The sequence below is a fragment of the Alexandromys fortis genome, unplaced genomic scaffold, assembly GCF_014885135.2.
Source record: "Alexandromys fortis isolate MF-2015 unplaced genomic scaffold, M_Fortis_MF-2015_v1.1 scaffold_15, whole genome shotgun sequence".
Lineage (NCBI taxonomy): Eukaryota > Metazoa > Chordata > Mammalia > Rodentia > Cricetidae > Alexandromys > Alexandromys fortis.
In genome coordinates, this window is record NW_026067911.1 from 4,723,175 (window position 1) to 4,748,429 (window position 25,255).

The 25,255-nt window shown below is 40.1% G+C and overlaps 1 protein-coding gene and 1 long non-coding RNA gene across 2 annotated transcripts in view; one reads left to right on the forward strand and one right to left on the reverse strand.

The window, feature by feature from the left end:
- LOC126499314 (EGF-like and EMI domain-containing protein 1) overlaps positions 1–25,255 on the forward strand; it is a 629,335-nt gene that overhangs the window by 569,385 nt on the left and 34,695 nt on the right. The gene's annotated exons all lie outside the window — the stretch shown is intronic.
- Positions 1–25,255, reverse strand: part of LOC126499316 (uncharacterized) — a 30,964-nt gene that overhangs the window by 5,113 nt on the left and 596 nt on the right. The window lies entirely within an intron of this gene.

Genomic DNA, 25,255 nt, shown 5'->3' on the forward strand with positions numbered 1-25,255 from the left:
GTACTCATGAAATTGTGAAACTTTGCTACTTGGACTAATGAACTGTCAAACTGTTATAGGCTCTCAGGGATAGACCAAAATATCATTTCCTTGTGTCTGTCTGTGTGGTGTACTGTGTGAACATATGTCTGTGGACGCTCGTGAGCCTGTGCACTTTCACGTGGAGGTTGTCAGCAATGTTACCCTTCACGTTATTTTCTAAGGCAGGGTCTCTCACAGAGTCTATATCCCATCACTTCAGCCGGGTTGGCTGACGAGTGACTCTCCGAATATCTACCCCTATTATCACCACCATTATCATTATAGATGTTTACCACTCTGCTTGACTTAAAAGCCATAGTTCAAACATTTTCTTCTGTAGATAAGTGCTGTTCTTTGACAATGTTATACACAGATAAAACATTCTGATTCCTCTCTTTCTCCTTTCGTCTGGTCTTCCTCCCTCTGTGCCATCACTTTTTCCTTATATTCTTGACTTTCTGTCTTTCGTTCCACAGAGTTTAACTAAGGTCATCTGTATGATCGTGGATTTGAAACTTCAACTAGAGACCGGTAGGCTCTGTTAAATATTTTTTTAAATATTTATTTATTATGTATACAATATTCTGTCTGTGTGTATGACTGCAGCCAGAAGAGGGCACCAGACCCCACTACAGATGGTTGTGAGCCACCATGTGGTTGCCGGGAATTGAACTCAGGACCTTTGGAAGAGCAGGCAATGCTCTTAACCACTGAGCCATCTCTCCAGCCCCCTTAATATTTTTCTTAACCAACAAACTCTTCACTGACGTAAATAACCGCAATCAGACCAAATCAGATGGACTTAAAAGACGCCCATGTTTAATGGCTGCCAGCACTTCTGGATGGCTCCTGGGAAAACACAGAGAGGGGAAGAGGGAAAAAGGGAGACCACGTGTTCATTCTCTGGGAGACAGTTTAAATAGCCTGTTGGAATGGTTTTGGCCTTCACTCGAGAGGAGTCACCGATTGGCAGGCTTTCTTGACTCTCCATGGGGAGGGGCTCACCATTTGGCAGGCTTTCTCTGGAGGTTGAGTTTGGACTGAGGCAACTCCCAGGGGAGGGAGCTTATGCCAGGAGCTGGGGTGAAGCCCCTTGACTAAACAATCCTGACTCTTTGTATAAAGGGGTACCAGGGAACTGAGGTGATGCTTTTAAGCAAACAGGCTCACCCCTGGATACTGAACACTAGGCCTTGCCGCGCTCAGAATCTGTTAGTTGGCAGTGGTTCAATAGCAAATAGAAGGGTTCTATGATCTCCTCCTCGTCGACAGCTGATTGCTCGATGTACCTGATAAGTGTGGGCCCAGTACCAGTACCCATCGCTGTTGAGAGCTCATCATTGTCATGGCCTAGTCATGCTTAGACGCCATTGCACAACCCTTCTTTCTAGTTCTTAGTCATTCTGGTATTTAGACCCTCTTTTACAGTGTTCCCTAGGCCTGAGTCGTATGGTGTATATGACATATTTAGGGTGTGGATTCTGGAGATTCAAACTGAGGTCCTCTTTACCAGTTAAGCTTTCTCCCAATGTCCAATTTGAAAGATACTGGTTTTATTTATATAAACCCCATTGTTTGGAAAATAGAAATACACATACTTGAAATTTTTTTCTTTATGAAAACTTTATTTCAGTGTAAGAAAATTCTCTGGATGATGATGAGTTGGGTTGTGTGCATGTGTGTGTGTGATGAGTTGTGGTGTGTGTTTGTCATAAATTGGGTTGTGTGCATGTATGTGTATGTGATGAGTTGGGCTGTGAGCATGTGTATGAGTGTGTGTGTGTGTGATGAGTTGTGGTGTGTGTGTTGATGAGTTGGTTTGTGTGTATGTGTGTGTAATGAGCTGGGCTGTGTGTGTGTGTGTGTGTGGTGTTTGTGTGTATTGCAGGGGCTGTATGGCTTATTTATTTCTAAGTTTTATATCTAAACAGCATGTAGAGGTTGGAATGATAAATCCGCAGCTACAGGCATGTATGAAAATATGATACTAAAAACCACTGTTATGAGCAATAAGTATTTGCTAATAAAATTTAGATGACTAAAAAAGTACTTTTTATATCAGTTAAAAAAAATAAAGCTACCTAAGTGAAGGAAGTTTATAATTGTGTCGGGCCTGTCAGTGAATATCCTAAGTTGACCCAGATTTATGCTTGTCAGACCACTATTTCCAGAGCCAAAGCACAAAACAAAGACAAACTGGCTACTGGGGGTGGGGTTGATTAACTCAGTTATATAACACAGTTGTGTGACCACTTTGACCATGTTAGGGTTCATGATTTGGATGAATGCATAGTATCTGGGGAGTTGACATTGAATACCATGGATAGAAAATGACTAGCAATTGTAAATGTTCCTATTCGTGTGGGGGACAACTGGTAGAAAGGCAAGGCTGGCTGGCTGAAGCTGTGGCCATATCCACGGGATAGGACTAGGAAAGAGTGTTTTTCTCCTTTCTCCAGTTGTTGATTTTCTACGTTTACTACTTTGTTTTCCTTTAATCATAGGTATGGCAGTACATGGTATCATCTCTAAACATTCTTTGACTAAGTATCTATGCATGGTAATTTTCTATTCTTAAAGCAACGTGTGGTTGCCTAGTAACTCTATTAGATGTAGCAGTCCACTCCTACAAAGTCAGCTCCGGTTCCTGTATGGGGGATCCTCGAGGCCAAAGGAAAGTCAGAAAAAGGAAACAGTAGACAGCATAGAATCAGGAGGTCTGTCTGGTCATGCTGAAGCAGTCAAAACAGCCCAGAGTTTATTTCAGAACGTGCTTCTATAGAAGAGCCGAACAAAGCACAGCACAGACAGTCAGTCAGAGTCTAACCACAAGACCATCCCTGAGCAGCCTCCTCTCCATCATGTGCTTGCTGCTGAGAAGCAGCCTCACTTTCTGTCTTGGGGTTCCTGAGGTTTGTCGTCAGCAGTATACCGTCTACTAGATAGAGTGTTCTTTCTCGTGGGCTACATCAGAAGTCTCTCACAGCTCTCAAGTTTACTGGAAAAAACAGAGTAAGCAAGCTTGAACTCAAAGGACTTATAAGGCAGAATGGACTGCGGATGGAAAGGGAGTCACACGTGGGCTCCCACAACGAGAGCAAACTTTTTCCCTTTAATCTTGCTGTACTGATTGTACCTTGTAGTTGAGACTCTTTCACCTTTTTGTCCTGCTATGTATGTTGAATTTAATCCACCAGTACACTACCAAAACCAAAAAAAAAGCACAAACCTTAAAAAAAAAAAGAAGAAGAAGCTAGTAATATTGCCTCTGAATGGTTCGCTTTTGCTTCTTTAGAAATCTTAATAATTTGGTCATTGCATTTCAAATTTCTGCCAGGTGTTTTTTGAAGTAAACCACATTAGGTTCCCTCAATACCGAAAGAGGGGAGAGATGTGAGGATGAAGATGCCCATCCCAAATATACCCATGCTTTGAGCATCGTTTGATGAAGCACCAGGAAAGCCATCCTGGCCACTGGCCTAGTCCTGCACCTGTGGGAAGCTGGTAAATGTTTATTAACGGGTTGAATGAGATACTAGAGACCTGAGCTGTGCGGCTTGCAATGCTCCCACTGTGATGACTGCAAACACCAGTGTGATGTCAAATGGCTCTGAAAGATCTCTGGACCTTTGGCAATTGGCAGTTCCAGGCCGTAGCCATGAGGTCGGCACACCACAGGCTCACAACGCTATGTTCTCCACACACTTCTCCACCTTCCCTTTTTCTTCTGCACTGCTTTTCAGAGTGCTTTCTAAACAAACAACCAGTTTGACCTTTGTGGTCGAATTAATCAGCAAATAGTTTTGAACCAGTCTAAAACAAAAAAATAGTAAATAAGAGGACAAAAGGCTTCAGGGATGTGGGGCTGTCCAGGTGGATTGGAGAAGTTCAAGGCGCACTTTGGATGGCTGAGATAAAAATACACTGTGAAATCCTTAAAGAATTAATGAGAACATTTAAAAAAAAACATAGTTATTTGGCTGAAATAATTCAAGATTCAACAATGCAAAACAGAAAATATTGTCTTACATGTAAACAACCTCTTTGGGCTTCTATTCTGGAACTCATGTAGAATTCTAATTTAGAGGGACCTTTTGTTCTCATTACAAGCTGCTTTCCAACAGCTTCTACCACTGTCATCCCAACCAGGGCTGGCATTTTATTACACACTTTCTAAAATATCTTTATTAAAGAAAAAAAGTAGAGGCATTGAGAGTAGAAGGAAAAAAGAAATATGAAACGAAACAAAACAGCCAGATGACTCAAAGCATTTAGAACAATCCAGCGTCTTGAGAATCAGCAAATACAAAGATGTCAGATCCAACCAAATGTTTCCTCCTCCGAAGCGATTGAAGATCCGACTTTTTTTTAAGTTGCTGTAAAATAAATTGTATTTAAATAATACATTTCTCACCCCTCCCTGCGGTGAGATGCATTTCCCTTACCAATCTGGTTCTCAGCAGGTGGTCCAGCCTGATGAAGTATCAGCAAAATGTCAGCTCCCACAGCGAAGTGTGACAGAGGCAACACAGACACAGTGACAGGCCTTTCCAAAGCTATTGTGCAAATTCAGCGTTAAACTAGGGACGGGGTGGACGACTGACGGCTATGCCATTCCCTCGCGTTCATCTCCCCACCGTCAGAAGGAACAAAGGGACGCAGTGCACCTGATGTACAGTCGTGAAGCTCTGCGGTGGCGAGGCTGGACTTCTGTGAACTGGATCTCACACCCGCAGTCTGAACAAGCTAGTACTGACATTAGCTTTCGTGTTTTTAAACATATTCCCTATGAATGGGGCCCTAGTGACTCCCCTACACAGTCACCTTTATAATGTCTGTGCATCGATTAAAAGTAAAAATAAATCTTCATATTACTTTCTAAACCTCAGTGTCCTACTGATAACAGTGTCAGTATAAGACGAAACTCTACGGCACTAAAAGCCCATTGTATTCCTTAATTCCCCCACCACTGAGACCGAGGGTTTAAAAACTGCAGCTGAAAGGAGGAGACTTCAGTTTCACTCTCAGTTTGAGAGTCCCCCAACGTCTTCACAATTCTGCTATTGTTTAAAAGTCCAGAGTTCCAAGTCTCTTCAAACACGCAGATCATACTTAGCTGTGAGCTCCTGGTGTCTTATTTAAGAAGCACAGAGTAACGTTCCTGTTTAAAAAGAGAACGATAGGGGCGTGGAGAGTTGGACCAAAAGAAGTCTAAACAAAATAAACCTGTAAGGCCAGGAGGGCAAAGATTAAATTCTGCAATTGCACGTTTGGTGCTTTGGGTACATGGCGTCCTGAAGGGAGTTCCAACAGGCTCAAGATGCTCCATGTCATTGGCAGCACACACAGTTTCTCTTTTGGACAACTGCTCTCACCTGTGTTTCTAGCACTGGGCATCCTGGGGTTCCTATGGCAACTTAGTCTCCACCCTCATAGCATCACATTTACCTTCTAATGTTTTGCTCTCTTATGACCTACTATGTTTGCTTCCCATGTAACTCTCTTACTTCAGTCATTCAATCCCTCCTCCCAAATCTCTAAACATGGTGTCGTTCTTCATTGCTTTTATTTCCAATAAATATGTCCTCGTGTGTGTGTGTGTGTGTGTGTGTGTGTGTGTGTGTGTGTGTGGTATGAGTATACACATGCAAGGGTATGTATCACACAACCTTCTTGAAGTTGGTTCTCTTCTGCCATCTTATGGGATACAGTGATACAACTCATGCTCTTGGGCTTGTAAGAAATGCCTTTACCCTTGGAGCCAGCTTGCTGGCCCCCTGTATTTGTAGTTAGAAGTCAAGGATTTCATCTTTCACCATAGGTAAACAAATCAACCACGAGGCGCCCTTCTCTTCATATGTTATGGCTCAGTGTTATAATCAGTTGTCTGCTTGTCAATGGGAAGCACTATCATTCACACCCCCAGCTCTGGACGCACCAGGGGTGCTCAAGAAAGGCCTTCTAGCTTCAGGGATGCAGCACCCTTGACAATGCCACCGTAAAGAAATTCGGGATTAAAACTCCATAGAAATAGTCAACTGGGTGAAAGGAGACATGATAAACACAGGATTGATGGGACTAAGAAACAACCAGTGACTTGGACAGAATAAGCTCTACTGAATTGTGAGAGTCATCAAGATGCAAAAGGAGAAAAATGATAGACAAAAAGTCTAACCAGAACACGTGTCTTCTGAACAAGAAAACCACATCTAGTAAGAGATAAGAAACATATCTAAACTTAAGTATTCATAACTCACTTCCAGATAATAAGTAATAAGCATAGTAGATGGCAATCCACAGATTTATTCAATAAAATAATGTGGATTTATTCGATAAAATGTTTCATATTGTAGCCATATACTCACAATCAAGAAAAAATAAAGAAATTTTGTTCCATGGAGAGGATTCCATAGAATAACCAACAAATAAAAGAAGTCAGATTTTTCTGTTTGGAGCCCCCTTATACAATGCAAAGAGAGATTGACTGACAGCTGGGAGTGTCACCGAGTTGTTGGCTATCACAATAACCCATGCTCCACTCAGTGATGGATGAATGCTGTTTTTTGTTTGTCTGTCTGCAACATGTTACACGGCCTGAGCTGCTGACTACCACACAAAGCAACGACAGATCTCAGTGGGACGCCGAGGTCAGCCCATCCGACTGGACTCAATCTTCTGCCAGAGCCTCTACTTCCGCAGCCCACTGTAAATAACCTGACTTGCCTCCACCTTCTGCCGATGCTCGATGTTCAAGGTCTCTTTGTTTGCACAGGGCTTCCCAATCTAACTGTGTTTAAAATTCCCTGCCTGTTGGTAAGTATAGCTGGCTAGCTGCCTCCACTAATCCATGATTATTCCTGAATTGAGTATCTGGCAGAGCACAAAACAAACGCTTTTTTTCCCACGAAGTGAGCCATCCAGAAGTTCTACTCTCTATTACACACACCATTTTCAGAAATCTTGGCACAGAGATTATATTTTCCATGGAGATCATAGACTATCCAGCTTGCAATTTTTAGTTACTTAAGACTGGTTGTTTCTCTTACCTTGCACACATTTATTCTTGAACTATAATATCCTACTATGAAAATACAAGGACCAGCTTGACATATAGAAAAATTTATTTATTTTTTATCCCACTGTATCTAAATATTATTCTATTTATTTATTTATTTATTTATTTATTTATTTTTGGTTTTTCAAGACAGGGTTTCTCTGTGGCTTTGGAGCCTGTCCTGGCACTAGCTCTGTAGACCAGGCTGGTCTCAAACTCACAGAGTTTATTTTATTTTTTAAAAACAAAACAATTCAAAACTTCCTAGGACTGTAGATTATACTAGGAATTTTGTTTCCTTCTCTGAAGGTTAATGACTGGTCTGGTCATAATACCAATTAAGCCTTATTCTTATCCTCCAATGAGACTTCTTTTACATTTCGCTCATTAAGCACTGTTTGGAATAATAAACAAGGAAAGACACCATCTTACTCTCAAGAAATTCATATATAATTTATTGAGTAAGAATGGTGTGTAAACCAATTATATGTAAAGAAAAAGAAAATATAATGGCTGCACGATTGCTGCTGTGTTTTATCCATCTGGGGGAGCATCCTGAAGGCTTCCTTGATGAGGAAGATTTATCAGTCTAAACTGGATAAATCAGCTGGATAAATGTTGGATATAGAATTGGTGTGTTAGTCAGGGCTCCTAATTAGCGAAAGTCCAATGGAGTGAAATGATGTGGACGTGGAGAGAGTGACTACATTTGGGTCTGAATGTGGTGAGAGAGGAAAGGAAAGGAAAAAGATCAATTAGCAAAGTGGTGAGACGCTGCATTAGTCAGTTTGGACCCTGGTTTCCTATTGGGAGTAATAAGCAAAATTAAAGAATTTGTATTACTTGTGTGTGGCAAGGGCACAGGCAGGGTATACGATGAACACATCCCTTCAAGTATGTGTACTCACATGCTCATAGAGCCAGAGGCCAGCATTGGGTGTCTCTCACATTGCTCACCATCTTACTTTTTGAGACAAGGTTTCTTCTTGAACCAAAAGCTCTATGATTGACTAGACTTTCTGGGCAATAAATTACATAAGCCCACCTATCTCTGCTTGCCACTGTCGCTTAAGTGTTAAACTCTTGCTGTACCATGTCTGACTTTTGGAATGGATGCTGAAAATCTGAACTCAGAGCCTCATTCTCACAAGAACTTAAGTGGCTGAGTCATTATCTCTCCAGCCCAGAAAACCTCTTGTTTGGAGGATGGCTTACATATGAGTTTGGTTGTTGTGTAGCACAGTATCTTACGAATGTTCTGTCATAGCCCCTATTCCCTGTAATTCTGTATATTGATCCAAAGATATGGAAAGGCTTTTATAGTCGTCATTAATTTTTATTGAATATAATCAGTATGACTACCATGATAAAATTATTGAACAGTAACTTAAAAGAATAGCTCTGCCTTATCAAACTTAAATTCTTAAACTAATTTAAAGTTTAATTCTCTTGTCTGTTCCGTCTCAAGCTCAGCTGTGGAGAAGACAGCAATGCTGTGCTTCTTCTCTGTGTGTCCATCCTACTTTTACCTTCTACCCTTAAAACCACAACATGGTGGGTGTCCATCAATAGGAAACAGACTCCTCTGTTGCGCAGGTGTTGACACATCACCCTGTACTCTCTCATCTTCAAGCACAGATGTAATATAAGCTTGCAAATCAGCCAGGTTTCTGAAGACCCACACAAAGCTCTGAGAGTGTTTGCTTGAGGCTTCCACAGCTGGTTTTACATGTGATGAGTTACTCCATGGATATCAGAGAAGGAGAGAGGAATCTCACCTCAACTGCAAAAGGACCACTTAGTGAGCACCTGTAGCTCCAATCCAGACTGTAGGCTCCTTATCCAGTCTATTACACTGGGGCTTTCTGGTTTATTGGGTTAGTGCTTAATTTCACCTATTCCTCTTACATATAAAATCGAACCAAGAAAGGACCCCCATATCATATAATCAGTCTGATGAATACTGTGTTAAAATACGTTATACCCTTGGAAAAACATGATATACAAAAAATAGTTATAGATCCTAAAACAAATACCCCAAAAGCTAAGAATGACAAAATGAGGTTGAGAAATTGAATTGAGGTCTATTGTGTAATTATGGACCCATGAGAGATTTTATTTTGTGTCTTATTACCTAACAAAACCTTTTAAATCATTGCAGTGCTCTTGTAAAGAGGGAACCATGACTACTAACTTTCAGGCAGGGAAACTGAGGTAGAGAAGAGTAAAGCAGCATGCCCTGGACCAGGATGCAAGTGAAAACGTTAAAGCTGAGCTGTGGGTCGTGTAATACCAATGACTGACTTTGACCACTGTGAAGTGCTGTCTGAGAGATGAGGTTTTCCTGAATAGATGTGGAGGATTTAAGCAGCACAGGAAACTGAGATGCTGACCCTGTGGACCAATACTTTATACTTATACGCACAGTGAGTATAGTTTGAGTTATGATGAGCAGGACATGCATGAACAATAACTTCTTGGGAAAAAATCTATCTGTAGAATTTAAAAGAAAATTAAGAATTTAAGTTTATTTATGGCTGTTTCCAATTCCTGACTATTATAAGTAGGACAGCAATGAACATGGATGAGCAAGTATCTTTGTAGTAAGATGGAGAGTTTTGGGGTCTATTCCTAAGAGTGCTATAGGTGGATCTTGTGGGAATTTTCAGCTTTCTGGGGAACCTCCACACTGACTTCCACAGGGGCTGTACCAGTTTGCACTCCCATTATCAATTAATAAAGGATCTCCTTCCTCGTATGCCCACCAGCATGTATTGTCATTTCCCTTGTTAATCTTGGCCATTCTGACTGGGGTAAGAAGGAATCTCAAAGTAATTTTAGTTTGTGTTTCCTTGGGAGCTAAAGATGGTTCCCATATATTAAGTGTTTTCAGCCATTTGTGCTTATTTTTGTGAACTCTGTTTAATTCTATACACTATTTTAATTAGGTTATTTGTTTTCTTGATGTTCAATTTTTAAATATATATTCTAGATATGAATCCTCTATTAGATGTATAATTGGTAAGAATTCTTTCCCATTTTTGTAGGGTGTCACTTTCTTTGAATGGTGTTTTTCTCTGTTCAGAACTTTGGGATTAATTTGGTCCCATTTATTAGTTATTGGTCTTTAATATCTGTGTTATTGGTGTCCTTTTCAGAACATTCTTTTCTGTCCAGTTAGTTCAAGGCTGTTCCTTACTTTTTATATCACGTTCATGGCATCTACATGAATGCCAACATCCTTGATTCATATTGAGTTGATTTTTGTGGAGTGTGTTAGACATAGATATGTTTTCCTTTTACACGCAGCTATTGAGTTAAAACAGTACTTTTTATTAAAGATGTTATCTTTTCTTCAGTGTGTATTTTTGACTTCTGTATCAAAAGTTGGATTCTGTAGATGTGTATAACTATGTCTTGATCTTCAATTTGTTCCATTGAACAATGTGTCTGATTTTTTTTATGACAATACCTTGATGTTTTAGTTACTATAGCTCTGTAATGTAACTTGAAATCTGGCATGGTGGTACCTCCAGCAGTTACGCTATTATTCAGGATTGTCTTAGCTACTATGGTTTGTATGCATCCATTTGAGTGTGTGTATGCATGTGTATGGATGTGTGTGTTTCCATATGAAGTCGAAAACTGTTTAGTCAAATTCTGAAAAAATAAGTGTTAGAATTTTGATGGGATATATTTACACAATAGAATTGTATTCATCAGCTAAAAGAAAATAAAATTTTCTGGCAAATAGATGAAGCGATAAACAGTCATCCTGAGTGAGGTAAACTCTGACCCCAAAAGACAAATTTTACATGTTTTCTCTTATATATGGATGTTAGCTTTTAAACTTTCGATATGTGTGTTTCAATCCCAATGACCACAGAGGCTAGGTAGCTATCAAGGGCCCAGGAGGGAGGAGGAGATGGTCAAAGGAAGAAGAACTAAAATAGAGTATTACACAGAGACAATGCAGAACCTGGAACAGGAGGATTAAATGAGGAGGGGCACAAGAGGACAAGGTAAAACATGGAATAGTGGAAAGGATACCTGAGACAGAAAGTCTTTCGAAAAGCCATATGGAAACCTACTGCTATAGAAGCTTTATAAAATATATACATAAAAATAATTTAAATGGAGTCACCATATAGTAGCATGGACAGTGTTTCAACTAGACATCTTATGCCACCAAGTAAAACCTCAAGTGCCAGGAACGGGTTATAGGTTGGTGAGTCCTTGACCAAAGGGATCCTACAGCCTCCACCCCCATATCTCACAGGCTATTGCAAAGGCTATGGATAACTGTCCAAAACCTGAGGGTAAGGCCCTGTTGGATGTAGACAGCATTGACTTACATCATCAAACATGGTATAATTGAGATGGTATTCAACTAGAAGCTTCGCCCCTGGGAGATTCTTTGCATACTATCAGAAAAGAAAAACTATCACCAATTTCATCCATCTACAAACTCTATATCCTGCAAAAGAGACCAGCTTGCAAGATATACTGGTAAATAGTGGCACAGTGTTATAGGAGTAACCAGCTACTGTTTTTTGGATTTAAGTTCCACTTCTTGAGTTGAAGCCTATACCCAACAGTGCTAAGTGGCCAAGAATCTGAGACTGGGTTGGTTATTGTCCTACAGGAGACCTAGTACTATCATCCTGCTTAAGGAACATTGCAACAAAAATAGCAATAAATTTACTCCTGATGGCATATTGCTGTACTCACAGAGTTAGAGTATCACTCAACCCTTTGAGATAAGCCTCTTGCGATAGGCAGTAATTAACACAGAGACCCACGACTGAAAAATGTGTAAAGAGTGAGAGACTTTGGAGCGCTCAGCCCTAGATGGGATGTCTTCATTAAACACCTCCCTCAAGGCTATGATCTATGTGGAAGAGGAGGCAGAAAGATTTGAAATGCCAGGGATGGTGTTTGACTCCAGTGATATAGCATCTTCTAGACAAAACAGAACTGGTACACATACGAACTCACAGAGTGCAAGAGCACACATAAAACCTGCACAGTTCAAACTGAACAAAATCCTAGCACCAAGAAGAGGAAGTGGACACGAAGTCCCACCCTTAACTAAGAGATGTTTACAGTTGCTGCCTGCCGTGAAGGGGGTGATCATTTTCTCCAATGGAGTATCTGTGTCACTGGGTGTGTTAGACACATTCCAGGGAAGGACTCATATCCAGTAGTAGCTGGCCAGTGTGAAGTGGAGCCCATGTGGGTTTTTTTTTGTTTGTTTGTTTGTTTTATGTGTGCTCTTTTTTTCTTATTTTTCCTTTCCTTTTCTTCCTTCTCTCTCTCTCTCTCTCTCTCTCTCTCTCTCTCTCTCTCTTTCTTCCTTCCTTCCTCCCTTCCTTTCTTTCTCTTTCTTTCCTTCCTTCTTTCTTTCTTGTCTCTTTGATTTACAGTTTTGGGGAATCTTGTTTCTTGCTGTTGTTTTTATTTATTTATTTATTTTTATTTTTTTATTATTTTTTTAAGAGAGATAGGGAATGTGTATTTATGTGAGAGGGGAGGTTTAAAGGATCAAGAAGGAGTTGGGGGAAGGGAAGAATATGGTCATAATACATTGCCTGAAACAAAAAAATTTAGATAAAATTTTACAAAAAGAAGTTTGCATAGAGTAACCACTAACATGGAAATGGACTTGGCAAGATGACCAATCTAAGACTCTACTGGGGAAACTATAAAGACTTAACAGAATCCAATGAGGGCCAACTATTGTCCAGGGCATACAGAAACAGAACCCAGTAAGCAAGACTTAGCAGAGGGGAAAGTCTGATGAATTTAGAGCTAAATGTGGCCTGCAGATGTGTTGTGAATGATTGACAAGTGTTTTCAAGACTGTACAATTCCGCACTTTAAAGGTCAGAATACAAGTGAGTACTGATTCCAGTTCCCATGTGGGGATACATCACTATTTTATGAGTTCCTAATTTCTCAGGTGAGTCAGGCACTATGCACATGCAGTTCTCTGAGGATTCATCTGGCCTGTCATTACCTTCTCCTCTCTTGCATCAGCTGCATGGTCTTGGGAACCTCTGTTTGTGGCACTTAGTTTAGAGCATGTGAAAAAGAAATAGGAATGTTCAGAGAAATGATTCAGAAAATAATATCTTTCAAGAGGGAAAAAAAGGACAATTGTGATCTCATACTACTTACAAAAAGAAAAGAAGACATGGAGGATTTGAAATGTGGTAATGTTGATGATTATGGAATTCAGGTTGGGATGAAAAAACAAATAAGGAATTAATAAGTTAGAAACAGCTCCTGTAGACTAGCCCGTAGCATGACTAATAAAAACCAAGAGACAGATATTGTGGTTCAGCCTGAAAGATTAGAGAAGCAAAGTAGCCAACCACTAGAGAGTTTTTACCTCTGCAGAATCTTTAGACTGAAAAAAAAAGAGTGAGTTTCTGTCTCATCTTGCCTTATATTTCTCTGGAATTAATGACGTGTACCACAACACATGACTTCTAAGGCTAACTAGTGTGGCTGCTGAGATTAAAGGTGTGTGCCACCACTGCCTGGCCTGTGTGGCTGACTAGTGTGGCTAGTTTTGCACTCTGATCTTCAGGCAAACTTTATTTATTGAAACACAAATAATATAGCACTAGACTAGCCTTTCAGAAAATATGTGTGTAAAGAATGACTGAAACACCCTTTTCCTCTGACAGCAGAAGGGTTAAAATCTCCTTTGCATATGCGAGATGCATTACTCCTCCCTGACATCTGCCAATGCCATTTCTCTGTTGACTAGTTGTTAAGTCTCCTCCCCTCCTGCTCCAGAAGCTGAGGTCCAGTCAGCAAGAGAGACTCAGAAACCATAAAAGTTACTGGATAAAATCAAGCAAAAATTCATATATTTTGCTTTGACATAAAATTTGAAAAAAATACGTTGAAATGTGTTGATAGATAGTTCTAGAAGTAACTCTTTAAACTGAATAGATTTCTTATTATGAAGTTTAGTTTGTCTATACGAATACATACCACATTTCATTATATTTTCTAAGTCATACTTTTTTTTCATTATAATGACTCTTCAAACATTTGATGCCAGAGATATTGCTCAACAGTTAAGAGCACTGCTGCTCTTGTAGAAGACCTGAGTTCAGTCCATCCACCCACATCAGGCAGCTCCAATCACCCATGTGCTCAGCTCCAGGGGATCTGATGCTCTCTTCTAACCTCTGTAGGCATGTGTGTGCACACATAGCCACACACATATGCACAAGATTAAAAATAAAAATAAATTTTTTAAAAATGTAGGAGTGTCTTAAACCTGGTAACATAACAACATATAATTGTGTGTGCTTGTGATTTTCTAACATAGTCTATTGTTTAGGAATGCATTAAGGAAAAGTGTCTGGGACTGTATTACAAATAATTTTTGTCTCTTAGGCACAGAGGGTGTGAAAGGAAAATCAGAATAAATATATGTATTTAATCAATTTCAAACAGTTTGAAGTGGCCCCATTTTAAATGCCTGATTGATCATCATTGTTATTTCCAAGTAGGAATAAATAACTGCCTCTTGGCTTTGGAGATAATAGCGAAACTCGGCATGAAATATCTGTATTTGCTTCTTTCTTTTACAATAAAAATGACAGGCCCACAAAGCTGGAAAAATCCCTTCTGCTATTTTAAGATGCTGTGGATCTAACTAACTGTGTTTCTGTGCCATCATTAATCAACTGTCTGAATAGCGAAAAGAAAAGGAAGGAAGCTGCAGGCCAGTCAGTGTGCCTCACCCCTGCACAGCACCAAGGACTTCAGGCTTTCAAAAAAAAGAAGGAGGCTTTCAGGCCAGTCAGTGTGTGTCACCCCTGCACAGCAACAAAGAACCCAGGCTTCCAGAATCATGTTCTGGAAGACTCCCTTGTAACTTTTCCATGCTAAAGCAATGACTCCATGACAGCCTTAAAACTGCTTATGCATTTCCTCAAGGATGAGGTTTGCTAGTGACTAGATTAAAGTGTATTTTGTCAGATGAATTAACTTTTATTTCTATGTTTTAACTTACCTTTAAGAGAACATAAGTGGTACTATTAGCATATCAGCATGTTCACATACAAAATACATGGACATTTGTATTTTACAAAGAACGTGTGTAATGTAGACAATCATGAAACATTAGAGAAAACAGTCTAACATATATCTATGAAGACATTAGGAGAAAAATTAGCACTTTGTTCATTACTAAATATTGCCATATTTAGTATCTTGTTTAAATTTGAAAGTTTTTCTAAGGAAAGAATTCACCTCAATGCTACAGTCTGAGTGAACAGTAAAGAAGTGAGTTCTTCTGCATATGGCTGACCTAGGCCCTCTGCACTTATGTCAAGGTTGTGTAGCTTGGTCTCCCTGTGGGACTCCTAACAGAGGGAGCAGGGGCTGCCTCTGACTCCATTACCAGCTCTTTGGGACTCTCTCCTCCTACCAGGCTGCCTCATGCAGCCAGAAGAGGAGAGGAAAGCCTAGTCTATCTGCACCTTGATAGGCCATGGCTGACTGATGCACATGGGAGGCCTGCCATTTTCTGAAGAGAAAGGAGAAGGAGTGGACTGGGAGAAGGGGGAGGTTGGGGGAGGGGCTGGAAGGAGAGGAGAGAGAGGAGGAAAACAGTGATCAGGTTGAGTATTAATTAATTTATAAAATTACTTACTTTTAGACAGGAAGTGAATTCCAGCTACACAGTCATCTTTATTGTTATTTTTTAATCAAATTTGAATTAGTAACTATTGTACAGTTTTATGTTTCATTATCTTGAAATTTATATATTTTTTTCTCTTCTGTTCTGGAGATTTAGAAGCTAAAAGTAAGATAAATCTTTCTAAAAACACAGAAAGTTGTGCATTATATGCTGAACAATTTCAGGGGTGCCATCCACCCCCTCTGTAAAGTGGAAAAGTACCACACACTTAATATGCAAAGACCTTATCTACTTGACAAGATAGTAAAATACCCCACTTATCTGCTCAGGGATAATTTTTCAAATTTTAACAAATTTATTAGTCCCTGGCAAGGCCTTTAAAACTTCACAAAGAATATTAATAAGTCATTAATGGTTAATTGCATGTCGGCTTTGAGGTCAAGGAGTCTGAGTGATCCTAGTCATTGGAGTTAAGATGTATCACTTCTGAAAAGACTCCAGAGTACAAGTGTCTCTGCCTCCCCTGCTAATCCAAACCCTTTGTTTTTGGAAACGCAAACATAGAAACATGAACTCAATCGTCTTTCATAAGTAAATGCGAGTGTCCTAGCAGTGTGCATGCAGGGAAGGAGCTGTGATACAGTGGTGTGTCCTGCAGGAAGGCAGATTAACTTCTTAACCAATGCAGCTTAACTTGATAGCCAAGGGTCAACCAGAGGTGATGTCGGCTATGAACCTGCACTGTATAAACCTAGTTGTTCTCATTGAGTCTGCCCATAAAATTAATTCAAGCAGAGGGACTGGGATGGATAGAATAAAAAAAAACTAAGTGGGGGATGAAGAGATGACAGTCGGCAAAATGAGTATTGAGGACTGAGTCTGAACCCCAACATTCATCTAAAACCCAAGCATAAAACACTGTGGGTCTGGAACTCCAGCACTGGGGCTTTGCCAGGCGTCAGCCTCACCTACTCAACCTGCTCAAGTTCAGTGAGAGACCCTGTTTCAGGTGACTGACAAAACACCCAGTCCACCTTTGGCCTTTATGGGCAAATACACACATGTGTGCATAAGAGGGAATATGCGAATATTAAAAATTTCAAGATTTTCGAGTCTTAAGAAGAGGATAGTCCAGCAAATGATGCCACATTACTTAGCATGATAATGGAGATCCCTATAGTTTTTGTATTCATTCCCATGTTAGGGGAAATTAGAGTTTCCTTGTCTTTCAATGGAATTGTTTTTCTTTTTGTAGATACCTGTAAAGCAACCCTCAAAGATTTATTGGTTTCCTTTCTAGAAGTTGAGTTAGGCATCTGCAAGTCAGCGTTGCCTGCTTCCCTTGGTCCTGGAGCACCGGCAGCACAGGAACTGGTTTCCAAGGAAAGCATCCTACAATCTGCATGCAAAGTAGTGTTTTTACACAGCTCTGAATGTCAGTTCCAAATGCAAAGCTGCTTGCTGCCTCAAGTGTGAAATCCACCCTCATTTACATTCATGTTTCTATGCAAGTAGGGAAGCCGGTGTTTGGGGCCTGGGCTGTGGAGAGGTGTGGGGCCCTGGGGAAGAGTTCCAACCTGTAGGAACCCTTTCCACCTCGCTGACAATTCTGAGAGGGGCTCAGGGGGAAGCGGCCTTGACCAACGCAACCAATCTATAGGAGACAAGGAAATATATTCATTTTGATGTCTTTATGGTATTTTAGCATATTCCAATTTGTAGATTTTCCAATATGCTGTGAGTGTGTGTGTGTGTGAGTGTGTGTGTGTTTAGAGAGTCCATGGTTCACATTATGTGGTTTCTTTTATCATTTAAATTCAAATATAAGAGACTGGATGCCAGGATATTTTCAGATTCCTTTGTTGGTGGAAGGTCTGCTCAGAAATTAAGATCAGGATTTGAGAAGAAGGAATATTAAATGTTTGTCACCGTTCTTTTCCATCACAGGATCCAGGCTCACAGTTGGTACCTGTCTGGATGATTTCAAGAACTTTGCCATTTGTCTGAATGCATTTTATTTTGAGCTTCTGAGGTTGATCTCTCTTCCAAGTACCCACTGAGGATGAAAAGCTTGGTGGGGTTCGCCTATTCATGAAACCCACTTTTCATCTGGAGCCCACACCCACATCTCTGTTAACCTTCTCACTGCTTTGGGCTGCTCCTTCTTGAACTCCTTTTTCCAATATTGAGGGTCAATGGCAGGAAACGATTATCTCCATAACTAGAAACAGACCTCCCTCCTATTTAGTTAAAGTGCTGGAATACATGTTCGCATTCTACATTTTAAGGCCATTCTTTATCAAAGTTGCAGAGAGTACAAAGACCTGTATCTGATATGAGATAGCAAAAGGTGGTACTAACTGTAATCTAGGATCCAAAAAAAAAAAAAAGGAATATAAATAATAGCCTTTCATAGGTAACTTCTCTGACCTAATGTTAAACAAGACTGTGTAGCTACTGGTGTGTCATACATAGACCCCCAAATGTAATTCATGAAGCAATGACTGTGTTATTTCTCAAGAGGCCATAGATATATCAAGCAGTTGTGTGGATCTAGGCTTAGATAGTTGGGTTTGTTCATATGTCTGCAGTCACCTGGCAGGTCATCTGGAGCTGGCAAGTCCAAGATGGTCTCCTGAAACTTAAGGTCAGAACTGGCAGATCCCCACTTCTGCTGCTGTCTACTGACAAACACAAGCTGACAGCACGCCCAGATTCCACTAAGAGGGAAAGAGGCTGCAATACTTCCAAAAGAAGCTAAACTGTACTCTGCAGAAGATGGAGATGCGGGCCAGGTAGAGGATCTGGGCCAGCGTTGGAACCAGTCTACCCCTGTTGCCATCCTAGATCATTATGGGTCCCTCCACACTCTACCCCCATATGCTAGGTGATGCCAGCTCTCTATGGTAAATTCCTTAGGGCCAAATGATATGTAATACTTTCAATGCTGCCTCACTGTGATCTAATTACACAACTTTATATTGATGTTGTTCGCTAGTTATGACATTTCTATATTTAGATCAATAAAGATTTGGTTACCTTGTTTAATGGATTTTTAAAGTAGTATGTCCTGAACATATTTTTTCTCCGTTCCCTTTTTGTTGTTGCTGCTGCTTACTCTATAAATGACTGCTCAGGGGAGGAGATGGTGCCTTTCTCCCTGGGACTAACCGCCTATTCTATATAGGAGAAATCTAGGGGGGAATGTTAAGAAACGCGTTTATGCCTCCTGCCATGTGGTCGTTCTAATCGAAAATCCACAGGCTCAGCAACAGGGGGTCACAAAATGTGGCCCATAATTTAGCACCTGGAGTGGCTGAGTTGATAATTCTCCATCAGCTTCAGAGCTGTCATTTCCATTAAGACTTTAATGAACAGCAGCAAGCCTTACTAATGTGCAGAACACAGACATATCACATCCTCTGCCCAGCAAGCTGTTGCATGATTGCAGAGATGCTGGTGGTTATGAAGAGCTGGGACCTGCCCAATCTTACTCATACATCTAGACACAGAATTCACTTTGCGTCTTGAAGACCCAAAGAAGAGACAAGAGAGAGGAAAATAAACCTTGTTTGGTAAAGTCAATGGCATGCCTGTTTCTCTAGTTACCCATGGTTTATTACTGCTGTGTGTTATTTTCAGCAGTATTTATATCAGAGATCATGAGGGGCCCGTAAAGGCATGCTGATGCCTCTTAGGTAGTTTCAGGGGGAAAGCACAGTTTATAAATAATTTTGCCTGTCTATCTTATGTCTTCAGGACTCCTTTTTATCGACTTTATTTGTTGTATGTATGTTTGCATGAAAACAGGTCATTGAAGAAGTTGCTGCTCTTCCCGTCCTTTAAGCCAGAATCACACATTTCGGGGTAGTCAACTCACAGCCAAGGAAGATACGGAAAGTGTAGTAGAGAACGTGACATAGCAACACAGAAAGAACCAATGCAATCTTGCCAAAACCTGTTGTCTCTTTCTTTGTGAGGCATGTTTATTGTTGCTTGAGGATTCCAATGAAATGATTTAGGTTGCAGTTTCATGATATAGACCGCATACCCAACAGGTGCACATTGTACAAGGACCTAAAACCTCCTTACAGAATCGGCAAAGTGCAAGACTTTGTACCTCATATCATTTCATTTTCCAAGGACTTTAGCATACAAATGTTTGTGATCAAGCTTTCCTTGTTGCTTACCCCCATCCTGAGTGAAGTTAAGAAAAAGGTTGCCATTACATTTTGGTCTCTATTTCGAATTGGGGAACAAAAGTACTTATCAAGGCTTGCCTGGGGTACGTGTAGCTTTATTTCTGTTTTTGTGAGCAGCGTCCGTGACATTCTTTTAGGAGTGCGTGTGAGTAGCTCTTTGTCGGTGTTATTGAGTCTCTCTCTGAGCAGAGGGTTATACCTCTGCAATACATATATGAAGTTGTCCTTTTAATGCATCATGAAGCCATAGTTTACTATGTTCCATGGACCCACGGACAAACACACAGCACAGTTCCTCCCTATCAAACTCAACTTACTTATCACAATACGCTGCACTCGCTCTTGGAAATCTGTTGAAGATGCCTACCAGGCCAGGTCTTTGAAGCCTTGGTTGGATGCAGGATGCCTTACTCCTGTAGCTTTGAGTAGGATGCCTCAGTTCACACTGAAACCTCTGCCTAGGACCACTCCTAATTCAGCAGCTAGGGATTGCAGCCCCTCGTGGAGTATTTCCAGCTTGCGACCGATATAAATAGCACCGCTTGCAGTGTTCATTTATATACATTTCATAAATGAGCTGTACATGTCTGTTAAGTGCATGCCTAATTGTAAAATCCCTGCCTCATATGCCTTAAAGACATTTGCAACTATGAAGATGCCAAGAAAAGGCTTTCCATAGTACTTCAGAAATGTACACTCTCATTAGCAAGACTTCCTTGGTCCTACCCTTGATATTATGTGATTTTCACGTTAGTCAGCCTGGGGCTGTGAGTGTTTACAAACATATCTCATTGTGATTTTCAGTATTCCTTGTGTTTAGTTAGGTTTCTATTGCTGTGGTCAAATGCCATGACCAAAAGTGAGCTGGAGAAGAAAGTATTTCCATCAGTTTTCAATTCCTGACCACAGTCCATGACTGAGAGAAGTCAGGACAGGATTTCAAGGCAAGAAGTTGAAACAGGGAACCATGGAGTAGTTCTGGTTTCTGGATTGCTTCCCATGACTACCTGCTCAGCGTGGACTACCTGCCTCGGAGTGGCCCTGCCACAGTGAATTGAGTCCTCCTAGGTCAATCATTAACTAAACACGTGCTTCGAAGATTGATCTGTTAGGACATTTTCCCAACTGAGGTTTCCTTTTATCAAACGACATTAGTGTGTATTAAGTTGACACAAACTAAGTGTCCAGAAGGACACCTTCTCAGGTTCATAATAGTATTTACTTTATCTTGTTTAGATTGTCTTTCTTTTACTGCTATTGCATTGCACTAATTTTTAATGGAGGTGTGTGACGTTTGGGGTTGGTCTCTAGCTGTTCTTCCCGTGTTCCAGCCATGGTCCTCTGCGGGATGTGCATGTTACGGAGAGCTCCAATGCCACCATGTCCCACTTTCCACTTGGTTAATAATATCATTTGATAAACAGAGGTTTGTACTTATAATATGGTCTAATGTATCAGTTCTTTATGTATTTAAAGTTTTTAATCTCTGTTAAGAACCTTTCATTGCATTGTCTTTCTAGAAGTTTCATAACTTCATATTTCACATTTAAATTTATGAGCTATCTAACAATGTATACAGAAAATAACAAGCCTTCCATAAGAGGGTTTATAATAAGAATTTAAATGAGATTTTACAGTCAATGTAATATACCATATTACTACATAGTTTGGACAAATTATATGATTATATTAATAGATGCATAAAAACATGATAGCGTCCAATATTCATTATAATAACACCATACATTTTTAAATACATATACACATTTTGAAATCTAAGAATAGAACTTAAACTGATATTTATGGATGAACTTCACAAAATTTAGGATGCATTTTTTTTTAAAGTTGTTGGAGGGAGGATAATGTGATTTTCAAAACTAACCTATAGGCATACATAGAGCAAGCACTAATGTCTCTGATAAAATGACAGGACCTTCCCTTGAGGAGGGGAGCACAGGACAAAGGTTGTTCTATTCTCCACCTTTCCCACAGTGTCCTGGAGGTCCCTTCAGGCCAGTAAATCACAAAGAAGGCTAATTGGAGAGAGAGGTATAAAACTGCCACTGTTCTTCTTAATCTCTAAGAAATTTAAGAGGTTCCATAACTTAGTAAACTTGATATATAACGTTAACAAGGTCATAGGACATCCTTTCTGTACATAGAAAAGGTATCAGAAACTAAAGAAAATGAAGCTGTAAAGACACTACTCACAATCAATTAGGGAACACTGACTATCAAAAAATAAATGAAAGGACTGAGGAGATGACTCCACCAGTAAAGGACTGGCCGTGCGAACATAAGGTCCTGAGTTCAGATCCTCAATTCTCATCAAAAACTGGCTATAGCAGGCAGGCGTGCTTATAACAAACACTAACACTACGGAGGCAGATATAAAAGTATTCCTGGGTCTTGCTGGCCACTTGACTAACTACATCTGCAAGCTCACATTCAGTGAGAGATCCCATCTCAACAAACGATGCAGATGTTGACCAGCGCCCACATGAACGCGTCTATGTACACATTCACTTCACACCCCCAACACAGACCTGTGCATGAGTGCACACACACAAATTAAATGACTTAGACACAAGATGGGTAATGCCTCTCAGTTAAGAAGCACAAGAAGCTAAGGATAGGGAAACATATATCACAGCTATTGGAAAGTATGATCCAAAGTGATTTATAGATCGAGCTCAAATACACCTTAAAGACCTGCAGGTTTTTGCAATCATAAAGCTTGCTTCACATGAAAGAGAAAAGACTGAGGAGAATCTAGAGCAGTCTCAAAGGGTGAGAACCAGCTGAACGGCAGAACTTTTACTAGAACTGAGAGCTGTAACATTAGCTAACTTGTTATTGGACCAAACAGAGTCAGACAGACCACTGAACATGATAATCATCATCATCATCAGAAAATTGACTTATGGTAGATTTACGATGGCACCAACAGTAAAAGATGTGTGTTGTGGTGTCTTAAAAGATGATGAATCTATGTATCTGGAATGAACTGCAAAAAAAAAAAAAAAAAAAGATGATGATTCTCGATCTAGTGAGTAGTTACGCACACAGAAAAAAAAAAAAGATGACTCTTGAGACTTATATGCTTGCTGCACACATACCAAAACAGTTTGTTTAATTACTCAAAATAAATACCTATTCTAAATAATTAGCATGCTTTTCTCAGTTAGGGAATTATATTTTATTAGTGAGATTGGCTTTGGTTGTCTGTCTAGAGGCTCACCTTCACCATGTCTGATGACAGTAATTTTCTTCAATCTAAGGTTTCTGGCCTTGGTTTCTTTTTCCTTGTGTTTGGTGGTAATTGTTCTTTCAGCCTTGCCTTAACGATTCTATTTTGTGGTTCTCTCCTTTGTGTGTGAGATATTTTGGATCATTCTTTGAAATAGGCAGAGTATAAGCAATGAATAAATCAATCAATGAGGCAAGTTAAACTTCACTTGAGTATTTGAAGCTTGGCTGAATTGTCAAAAAGAATTATAGCTCTTAGAGAAATCCCAGTAATTATACTTTGATAAAATTACAACTGTCCAACATCTTCTTGCTAATACATATTGCAGGTATAAATATTATATAAGATGTTCTTTAAAAGTTAACGTATGTGTCAGTATTAAAAGTAAAAGTATTCACCCAGAGAAGGATCTACTTTTCATAAATTTCTTGTAATATATATTCAGACAATAGGTAATTTCTTCTTTAAGAAAAATAGTCTGGCAATTGAACAATCTTGCTCATATGGAAGGAATGTGTGGAAAATTATTGACTTTAAAGGCGGGGGCGTTCAAGGCAGGAAACAAGTGCCCACCCTGTTAGTGGTTCTGGGTATTGGCTTTGGAGCTGTTAGATCTATCTACATCGGACTCCCAGTTCTGACAGTAATGACTATGTCATCTTAGACTAGTTTTCTATGTCTTTCTTACAACTCGATCACTTTGGCCTGGAGAGATGGCTCAGTGGTAAAGAGCACTTGCTGCTCTTCCAGAGGACCTGGGTTCGGTTCCCAGCACCCACACGGTGGCACACAGTCAGCCATAACTCTAGTTCCGGAGATCGAATGCCCTCTTTTAGCTTTTCAGGCACCAGGCACACACATGGTGCACAAAATTCATGCAAAACAATACACCCCACATATAAAATAAAAAGTAATTAAAAGATCGCAATTCATATCATAATACCCAGCTCACAGAGACTGGTCTGCAGATACAGATAGATACATAAATGATACATACTTTTCTGCAGAGCAGTTTCTCTGAAATTCGGTACCGTTCTTGTGATTATTTTTGACATTTGGCATTTGGACACCTATATGAAGCAGGTCGATTGAGTATGCAATGGCTTGGCTGGAGAGCAGGCGAAGAGCCCCGGTGATATGGGGCAAATGAGCAATTCAGAACACTGTGTGCACACCATCATTGGTGATGGGAACCTGGGGAGTTATAACCTCTGCAGTTGTGGAGGCGGTTTCTCTGCTGCAATGCACTCCAGCGCTTGCAGGCTCTCGTTGTTCCTGTTGCACCTAACTCGCATGCCAGTAACACGCAGCACATGCTACTATAACACCACAGTAGTTCAGTTACCTTCTCAAAATGGCATCTGATGGAGAGGACGAGCTTAGGCCTTGGGTCTTATATTTTACCAGGTGAGTACATTTTCCTCAACAGATCCCAGAAAAAGTTTTGCTATGTGGACTGAGAATACTCAGAGGAAACCTTTGATCCAAACTGTAAATTTGGTAAAAAAGAATCTGAACCAGATGTCTGCACTGGTGTGGGAAATCTGCATGGATTCCCAGGCATGGATGTTAGCACCTTTAGGTCCCATCATCTTGAGAAAAAGTATACCTTGTCAGCAAATACCTTTTCTTTTTATGTCTGCATCTATTACATTTGATTTTACTTAGCTGTTTCCTTATCGCTAGTGATCAGACACACAGTATCACAATATAAATAAGGGGCATTGTCAGGATTTTAACCTCTAGGCAACCCAATCACTCCTGGAAAGCTTCTGTAGTACTGAGAGTTTTGCTATAGGATAGGGAGAGAAAGGTGTCTATATTTTATTCAGATAGCATCCCAAGCTCCTAAGAATTCTGTGCCTCTTCTTTTAGAATGATATAGATTGCTTGGGGGATGGGTTAGAGAACAGTAGTCACCTATGGAGTCAGAATGCGTAAAGGCTACAGTCCAGCTTAAAACTTCAGTTCTGATGGGAAGACCGAGAAGACGATATAACAAACACATCAACGTGTCTAGTCTCTTTGTTTGTAAGAAGGGTGGAGACATGAGAATA